Source organism: Podarcis vaucheri (genome assembly GCF_965113315.1).
Source record: "Podarcis vaucheri genome assembly, chromosome: 9".
NCBI classification, from domain to species: domain Eukaryota; kingdom Metazoa; phylum Chordata; class Lepidosauria; order Squamata; family Lacertidae; genus Podarcis; species Podarcis vaucheri.
Window position 1 is genome coordinate 33,906,714 of NC_138767.1, and position 9,502 is coordinate 33,916,215.

The 9,502-nt window shown below is 41.4% G+C and overlaps 1 long non-coding RNA gene across 1 annotated transcript; it reads right to left on the bottom strand.

Annotated features, from left to right (window-relative positions):
• Positions 1-611: 611 nt before the first annotated feature.
• On the bottom strand, positions 612-3,547 carry LOC309540599. The gene is made up of 2 exons (XR_014223377.1): positions 3,130-3,547; positions 612-1,796 (listed from the first exon to the last, which is right to left on the bottom strand). It is a non-coding gene; the product is annotated as an uncharacterized lncRNA (long non-coding RNA).
• Between the last annotated feature and the right edge of the window lie 5,955 nt (positions 3,548-9,502).

The window sequence follows — 9,502 nt, forward strand, 5'->3', positions numbered from 1 at the left end:
AGAAGAAGTAAGATTGTATGCCTTTGCCCAATGTACCTTAGCCCTTCCATGCACCTTAGCCCTTCACCTCAGGCAGCACTCAAAGTTTAGGAACAGCTATATGAGGGATTAAATAGTTGATCAATGATACATTGAGATGAGAGGTGAAGAATGGGTGGCTGAAAAACAGCAGCCTGACAAGATGTGGGGCTAAGATGCATGGGAGAATGCTGAATAACTATGTAGAATAAGTACGCAGGGTAACTATGCAGGGATTGCAGTTGGTGGCAGCTGAAACAATTGTCAGAATAGGGAAATGCAAAGTTGCTTGCAGAACCAGATAGGTTGGAGGAAAGAGAGGTCGCAACCCACCCACTCTGAAATTCAGAAATGGTGGTGGTTTTAGTCACCATTTTTAATATATTTCCTGATGTGACAAATTTTCTAAGTGTGGGCCTGCCAGCAATACCCCTGAATTCTGAATCTCTGAAAATGCACCTACTTATATGTGAATGTTTTATAGAGAATACTGACTTAAGGTTTCTAAAGGAAAGAAATGGGGGGTAGGGGAGAAAGGGAAATCCCCTAATGTGAGCATAAAGAGGCATAAAGGAAGAGAAAGGAGAATGGCGTGTTTTGCTTCATCTTTAGTTGCCAGCACACCAGGTCTCATTACTCCAGTTTCACTGCTATGGTAACAACTGAAAAACACAGCGAGCAAAGAATTGATCTTCTCCACAAAATCTCATCAATTGAATAGAGAATGAGCTTCAGGCAGCTAATCTCCCCATCTTTGCTCTGGAGACAGGGAAAATCTTTGAGAAGGGGTGGCTGGTTTCTCATTGGTGGCAGCATAAATTTCAGCATGTTGATGAGAGGCTCTTTTCGTGAATTCTCGTGTCTGCAGTGGTGGATAGCATACATTGGGTTGTGATGTACAGGTCTTTCTCAGATACGTGCCATGAAAAACTATCAGCTCCAGCCCCAGATAACATAAAAAAGAACTAGTGTTAGATTGGGTCCAGAATTTGATTGGGAGAATAGGGCCTATTCTAGTGTAAGTCCCTCCGACATAAGTGGGTGTTTCATACAAGCTACTGAGGCCTGCATACAGAGGCCTGATGCAACAAACACTTGATAACATTGGAACTGTTTTATCCCATGTATAATTCCACTAAAAAAACCCTTTCACCTCCATACCTAACTGTGAAGCTGCCTTGGACTCGCCATCAACTCACTTCTTACTCCCTTTCCACCTATGCAGCCTTCAATAGTGTTAGGTTTTACTTTACCTAGAAAATAGCTTCTGTCTTACTTTATCAATAAAATCTTCTTTTTCTGGCCTCATCTCTGTTATACCCTCCAGGGTACCTTCTGCCTGCTGTGCTCCTGGTCATTTTGGTAGTTACTGGGCCAGTTTTACCAGACTAACAGCAGGTAGTATCACAGAAGGAGAAGGATCATTAGTATCAGTACTGGCCCACAGCAACATATTTTTAAATATGGCTTATTCCCTGAACATGAGAAGGTAGATTTCAGACAATGTGTCCCAAGCAAGCGTGGCAGCAGTGATAGGGTCAGTCTTGTCATAATTAGCTATAACATGTTCAAGCTTGATGATGTGTAATGACAGATTTGTCAGTCTGTGGTCACAATTCATGCCCCTACTCTGAACATGATGGAAGCATACTCTGGTGACACTCCTTAGTAAGTGCTGATTCTTTCATACCTTTCTAGACAGAAGTCCAGAAATTATTTGTAGAAACTATGTTTATTTGAGATGAGAAATTGAGGTAGTATCAAGTTGTTTCTTATTCCTGGAAAAAAAAGATAAGTGATTAACTATTTCCTGCATTCATTTCATACGTTGGTTTTAGTACACATATAAGTGGAGCTTGTAGCATAGTTTTGCAGTGTATCCATCTTCTGACAGGACTACTACTATTTATGTTTCAGCCAGCTATACGCTATAATTAAGGGGGCATTCTGGTCTCCACACCCATTTTCTTTTTTTTCATTTTCAACAGAAGTTCAACATTCTGTGGGTGCTGAGCATGGTCACTAGACTGTTGTTTTTGTGCCACATTGGTTTTGTTTTGTTTTTTTTAAAAGAAATGTTATATTTCTACAAAACTTAGGGTTCCCCGGAATCTGGTGGTACTTTCCTTTTGCATGTGAGTGGTTCTGTTTTGGCTACATAAGAATCCACAGTAGTCTCTGAACATCCTTAATAGAGGGAATGACACTGATATGGCGAACCCACCTCAAATGAATACATAGTGATTCAATGAATGCCAGATTTGTTGAGTAAGATCTGGATATCATTTTGATGTTTTGGCTCATATGACTGAAGCTACTGTTGTTCCATTGATGAAAGCTTAACTGTTTGCACATGATATATGAGCAGCACTCTTCTTTGGCATGGATTAGAAGACAAATGTCTTTGTTGCTGTATGTAGTTTATAGAAATTCCTCTTATATATGCAGAAGTGAAATATAAATAGGTCTAAATGAGAACAAAATATTCTGGGGGTGGAAAACATTTTAACAGCTTATCCAGCATGCAAAATGTATAGAATAATATGTGAATGTGACATGTTTCCCCCCCAGTTCCTTTTATGTTGAAGAATCTAGTAACAGATCTGTAATAATCAATTTTAATTTCTATGGCTTATTTTCATAATGTATTCAACAGATTCTGCTGAATACAAAACATATTTATTTTTTACTGGGTAAGCTACTTTTTATTTGGTGTTTTGATAGTATACCTTCATGTCCTTCTGGAATATTATTAGACCCTCCTAGCTGACCTATAGTAAGCACAGATTCTGCTGGTGGCAACGGGAGGGAGAGTTCTCTGTAGTGGCCCACATGTTGTGGAGTGACATTTCCTAGACCATATTGCAGATATTAATATTGTGCAGTTTGAATTGACTAGATGCATGAAAACTGTTCCTTTTGGAATGGAAACATTGTCAAGGACTATAAGTTTAAATCAGACCTTTACTTGTAGAACTTTCTTCAAAAACATAACAAAAGCATCAAAGATGCATCCAAAATATCCACGCAATGTCTTGTGCTGCCCAGCACAGGCTCTGCATCTTCTTAGAAATAATGTTAAACAGGATTGAAATCATAACTCTGTCTCACCCCATTCAAGCGTCCATTAGCCTGGAGCTGTTTTCCTGAAGTGTTTCATCTACACCCTCCTCCCATGGATCTTGGGAACAAAGAACTCAAAGGCTGTTGTGGAGGTGGGGGATGATGAACAAAATCAGTCCTCCTAGCAAACTGGGAATATCCCCTCACACACCCAAGTTTAGGATATTCCACCATTCTTCAGCAGTTTCTTTTTCTTTGAGAAAAATAAGTGGCTCACGTAAATGGAAATAAGCTTTAATAATAAACTGAGAGAAAACATATATAACACAATGTCTGAAGGAAACTAAAACAACATCATGAGGCAAGTCTGAGGCAAGAAACATGAAGAGGCAGTTGGTCCCTCTTAACTGCCATTCTTAGCTGAACATAATGAGACACACACTGAAGGGAGGGGCTGATTCCGGAGCAGAAGACACAAGCCCTGCCCACCAGATACCAAGCACCCTACTATTCAAATTAGGCCTCCGTGTTTTTCTTACAAAGGCAATTCAATTTCAAAATGGAGAAATTGCAATTCAATACCTTCATCACATCGTTCAAAGGTTATATTCAGTTTAGAGTAGAGAACAATCAACAGTTAATTATCAACCTGCAAAAATCTCAGAGAGAGCTCTTCTTGCTTTCCTAAAGCTTTTATGGGATCTCTGCGTTAAACCCTTTTCAACAATACACAGGCATTTCTGTTTCAGTGTGAATTAAACCAATTATACTTAACAGAGCAGGGGAGGGGAATCTTTTTCGGCACTATGGCTAACCTTCTGAAAGCCACATGCTAGTTGTGGACAGAGCCAGAGGCAAAGGAGGAAGTTGGTGGGTGCAGAGGCAGTGGCATTTTCTGTTGTGCCTGAAGTGGGGAAATGTATTGGGCTGGCTCTGAGCTAGCATTTTAAAGTTTTCCTAATAAGTTCCTGTGCACATGCAGTTTCTCCTAATATACACATTTTTTTTTGCAAATAAGTTTGTCCTAATATAATGCATGTTTGTATGTCATTTTCACTAATGCATGCATTTGTACATACATTTAACCCTAATAAACACATCTTTTTACACATTACCAGGCTGAAGAATGGCACCACAATATTTTGAGAAGTGTGAATTCCTAAGAATGTTTTGGGTTGTGTATTGTTTCAGAAAATGCAGATTAGGTAGACATACCTTTCAATGTGATCCGATTCCAATTTCTCCCCCTACATTTGGATCACTTGCATTATAAATAGAAAGCATGCAAATCGTGTGGTACATTAGCAGGTTAATATTCCCTGTGCTCCTTACATCCCTTCTCCACACAGTAAGCACACTTTGTAAACAATGTTTTATCTCATAGTGTTTTGTTGGTGTTTTCCTCTTCTTTGATCTCAGTGCAGGCAGAATCTTCAAATGCAGGCTTAAGCTCCTGGCAAGGTTCCCTGAAGCGATTCTTTAAATTGACTCTTTCATACAGCTGCTGGCCATGTTGCTGTATCTGACAAGGATGACCACATGCCTCCAACTATTTCCTTTCATTACAATTTCACTCACTTTCCATGTGATGCCATATTGTTTCTCCTGGGATTCTGGCACAGAACTTGTACAATGCCTCTTGATTCAAGGATTCATAGTGTCCCCAGGAATCAGGTTATGTCTTTAAGTATGAAATAGAAGTGTATTGATAGCTTATTCTCACAATTTTATTGTTAATTATCCACAATACTTTCTTTGATGTCATTATATGTCTTTTGAAACAAATGGTACAAAGATTCAGAGATATGCATGCATTTATGTTTAGGTTCATGGGTTTCTGCCCATGAATATATGAAATAATAATAAATTGCTTCAAACCATACAATGAGTGTATCTTACAGCTTGGCTTATAGCTATGACTTAAACAAGTTTGAATAGCTGTAGACCTCGCTCCATAAGAAAGCTACCATTTTATCCATGTTCAGGCGTTTACAATTAAAATTATGTAGAGGGGTGAGAGCACACTTACAAGCTTCACTTCCAGTGTCCCTGAAAATATGCATGCACTATGCATGCTCATCCACATCTCTCTCTCTCTCTCTCTCTCTCTCTCTCTCTCATCCCCAATGTTCCCCTGGGCAAGCAGACTTACAGCAGAGTAGGGCAGAGTCACCCACAGCCCCCACCACTACCCAAATACCTTTTGGACAAGCATATGTCTACTTATGTATTTTGTCCACAAAACAACTTGTGGACAAGCATATATCTATTAAATTCAGTGGAGCCTTTTTCCATGTAAGTGGGGCTCAGATTTCAGCTTTAGCAAGGGAGCGAAAGATGAACTGGAGCACAGAACTTATTTTGTCTCTCTTTCCCTCCCCTGTGCCTGACTTTCATGCCCCATCAGAGCCTCAGGAAGGTAAGGTTCAGAAGCAGATGAGGCATCCATCACAGCTGCTCTGGGAAAGACAAGCCTTCATACTGTATAGTGTTGCTACTAAGGCAAGATAGAAAGAAGGTGCATCACTGAAATGCACTGCTAGCAACAATGTTTAGTCAGAGCTCAGCAGTAATCAAACAGTCCTATGGAAATACTGGGATAAAAGAAGCAGAAGCAGAACATGTTTTTCCCTAGTTTCCACCAGAAACAGTGACAGAAATTGGCATTATCAGTTTTATGGCTTGATGATGAGGGATGGGTGTCCAAATCGAGGCACATGAGGTAAGATCCAAAAAGCAAGTGAGATGGATGCGTGGTCCTGTTACAATGGAATGTGAGATCAGTTGACAACTAGCAGTGGTATGGAACCATGGAGGGCTACGGAGCACAAACAATGAACTAAACGGATGTGGAATGTGGTGGGTTTCCAAAGGACATAAGGAAGAGCCCAAGGTGAATACTCTGCCTAAATGGGCCTTATCTTCAATGGCAAAGGAACACTCTCTGGCACCCGGGGAGGGACGCTGAAGGGCGGAGCGAACCGCCTGGAGGCACACACGCAACACCCACATGGACTGCGCACGTGCGGCAGCCCATATAGTTGCCATGCGAGAGGCAGCCCGTACGGATGCTTGCATGGATGGCGTGCGCGAGCGGCAGCCCGTACAGACACCGCACAAGCGGCGCCCATACTAACTGCGTGCACGCCCTTGGCTGCTCTACAGCTGGGGGGAGGCAGCGGACCATCTTGTCACCCCCCAAGTGGTGCCCGGGGCAGATCGCCCCCTCCACCCCTCTTGAACACCCCTGCTTATTGGGATTCCTGAGCAGTTAATGAGTTGATCCATACTTGGAAAACTGTTAAGTCACCCCTGTATCATGTGCACAGCCCAACAAGACAACAACAAGAATCCTCTGACAGCATACACATCAATCTGGCTAACCTGATTCAATAATACACACTCATACCCTAATCACACACAAAAACAGTTCTCACTACAACCAACCAAAGACAACCAACCATACCCTAAGCCACCCCAACTTCTCTCACCACCAAGGAAATACAACAAGTGAATAGTAATTGAACCCATATAAGTAACGCTGACCCCCCCAAACTAAGTAGAAGAATAGAAGCATAACCACCTAACCCCACCCCACTTACCATTTCCCCTCCCCCTTTCCCCACTTCCTAATTGTTTAAACCAGTTCATGAACCAAGAACTTGTACATTGACCACTAATAGTGAAACATATGTTGTAGATATTTTTCCACATTAATTATGCTATTTTTGTGATGTACCGTATTTTTCTGTGTATAAGACTAGGGTTTCTTTTTACCAAAAAAACGGGGCTCGTCTTAAACACGGGTAATGCTGAGGGGTGGACTCTTATTTTGGAGTCCCCCAAAATAGGGGACGTCTTATACATGGAGGCGTCTTAGACATGGAAAAATACGATACAAATGACATGAGAAAACTTGGTATACTTGCTTGTATAACATTATTCTTGTTTATAAAACCCAGTTAAAAAGAAAAAAAACTGTTAAGTATACACACATACTTTTATTACAAAATACTGTAAAAATACCAATTTAAATCTATCATCTATACAGATTCAAATTGCTGTTTTTTACAATTTGTTACAGAAATACTGTATGTCATCCCAACTTTCCGGTCAACAATGAGGCAGAATTTCTTTTAGTTAATTATGTCATGACTTTATATTATAAATGATAAAAATATACCAGAGCTTTCAGCCACCTACAAGAGATCATGGTGACATTTCAATGTCTTATGTCTTTGCAGCCTTATGTGCTATGTCATAATGATTGTCTATTAAAATCGTATGCCTTTACTATTGCCTTCATCCTCACCCCCCCCCTTAAACCATATGTTAACAACAATTAAAATCCTCAACTTGCTTGTTAGAGAATAAGCTGCCCCTTTCTCCACCTCACAAATGTTTTATTGAATAAGAGATGAAAAACAGGGCACAGCCTCTCCTTGAAATCTTAAAGATCTTAAATAATGGGTAGGAACATATGTTTGAAGATGCTCCTTTAGGTATGCAGGCTTTGAAGGGCTTGAAAGTTGACTACTAATATTTTGAATTGGATTCAGAACATATAACTAGCAACAGAAGTTGAACTAAAGTTATTGTGTAGTCTCTCTGCAGTATGCTTCAGCTCAAGAAAGTGTGGTAAGTTAAGAAGCAGAGATGTACCCCTCAGATAACATTCTTGGGCAGTTGCCAGAAACTCAACACTCCTGATGATGATGATGATGATGATGATGATGACACCACCACCACAACCACCACCACCAATTTATTTCTACCCTGCCCATCTGGCTGGGTTTCCCCAGCCACTCTGGGCAGCTTCCAACAAAATATTAAAATACAACAATTCATCAAATATTAAAAGCTTCCCTAAACAGGGCTGCCTTCAGATGTCTTCTAAGAGTCAGATAGTTGTTTATTTCTTTGACCTCTGATGGGAGGGCATTCCACAGGATGGGTGCCACCACTGAGAAGGCCCTCTGCCTGGTTCCCTCTAACTTGGCTTCTCGCAGTAAGGGATCCACCAGAAGGCCCTCAGTGCTGAACCTCAGTGTCTGGGAAGAACAATGTGGGTGGAGACGCTCCTTCAGGTATACAGGGCCGGCCTGTCTGGCCTCCCAAGGCCAGACCAGAATGTTTTGCCACTTCAGGCAAAACAGAACATGCACCCACCACCACTTCCTCCTCCACAGACCCTACCCATATTCGAGGCAGTAGGGGAGTAAAAGGAGGCTAGAGGAAAGTGAGCAGCTACAGGAAAGTGGCAATGGGCATGGAGGAGGCAGGGGGTGGTAGCAGGCAGACATGGAGGGATGAGACAAAGGAAACTGACACACTTTTCAGAGTCTGGATCTGCTGCCTCAGGAGACTGCTTCACCTCATCACATAGGTAGGCCATTTTATCTTCCCATTGTGCCACAGAATTACACTATAGAGAACATTATAGTAATTTAAATGGCAGCTCCTAGTTGTTTGGTTCACATCCCAAGATAGGTGAAGCTCCACCAGAGGGTATTTTGTTCAGACCTGCCTCAAATCTAGGCCCCATATGCATTTACATGATATGTACTACTGATGTTTTTGCAGCTTCTGGCTGCACTTCAATAGTGACAACTGAGAGAGCTGCACTACTTACTTAATTACTTTCAGTAATCTGAAATTAGTTACATCAAAGTATTCTTCTGAATCCAGTTGTGAATAGGATTTTCTTCTGCTGCCAAAGAACCACATGGTGGGGTTGTTAATTGTTTTATAATTGTCAGCTACCGGTCATGAACAGACAAAAGTAGAAGATACGTTATGTGCTGTTATCCACAGTGAATGAAAGTTTGGATCCCTTGTGAGGGTACTAGGATGACAGTGCATCCAGTGTCTATTAGGATTCACAAATAAGTTAAGATGGGGCATTCAGATTTGAGTCAGATTTGTTCTATTATATACAGTAGTAAGCTCACAACCATTGCAAGGGTTACGTTCCAATGATCACACCTGAAGCCAAAATCGTGTATAGTAAAAGCACTGGGTTCAATGGTGTGTGGGATTGACAAAGTCTTTGTTCCTGGACACCCGCTTTTCACCCCTCTCTCTCTCTCTCTCTATATATATATATATATGCAGGTTTTGGTGTCTTCGGGTGTCTTCCCGTGTAAGAGTCGGGGTGTCTGTGCGACGTTTCGACGAGGTCTCACTCGTCATCTTCAGGCTGGTGCTTTCTGGAGATGAGAGTCTTGGCTACGGAGTTTATTTGTGCAGGGTGGTGGTGTGATTGTGCATGTAAGTAGCGGTTGGTGTGTGGTTTTTTCCGGTAGATAGTGTGTCCTAGACTCTCATCTCCAGAACCAAACGCCTGGCTGACAAAGACCACTTGACAACTGAGTTACAGAATCTCTCAAATGTGTTAATCGCCAATGGATACCAGAAAAAC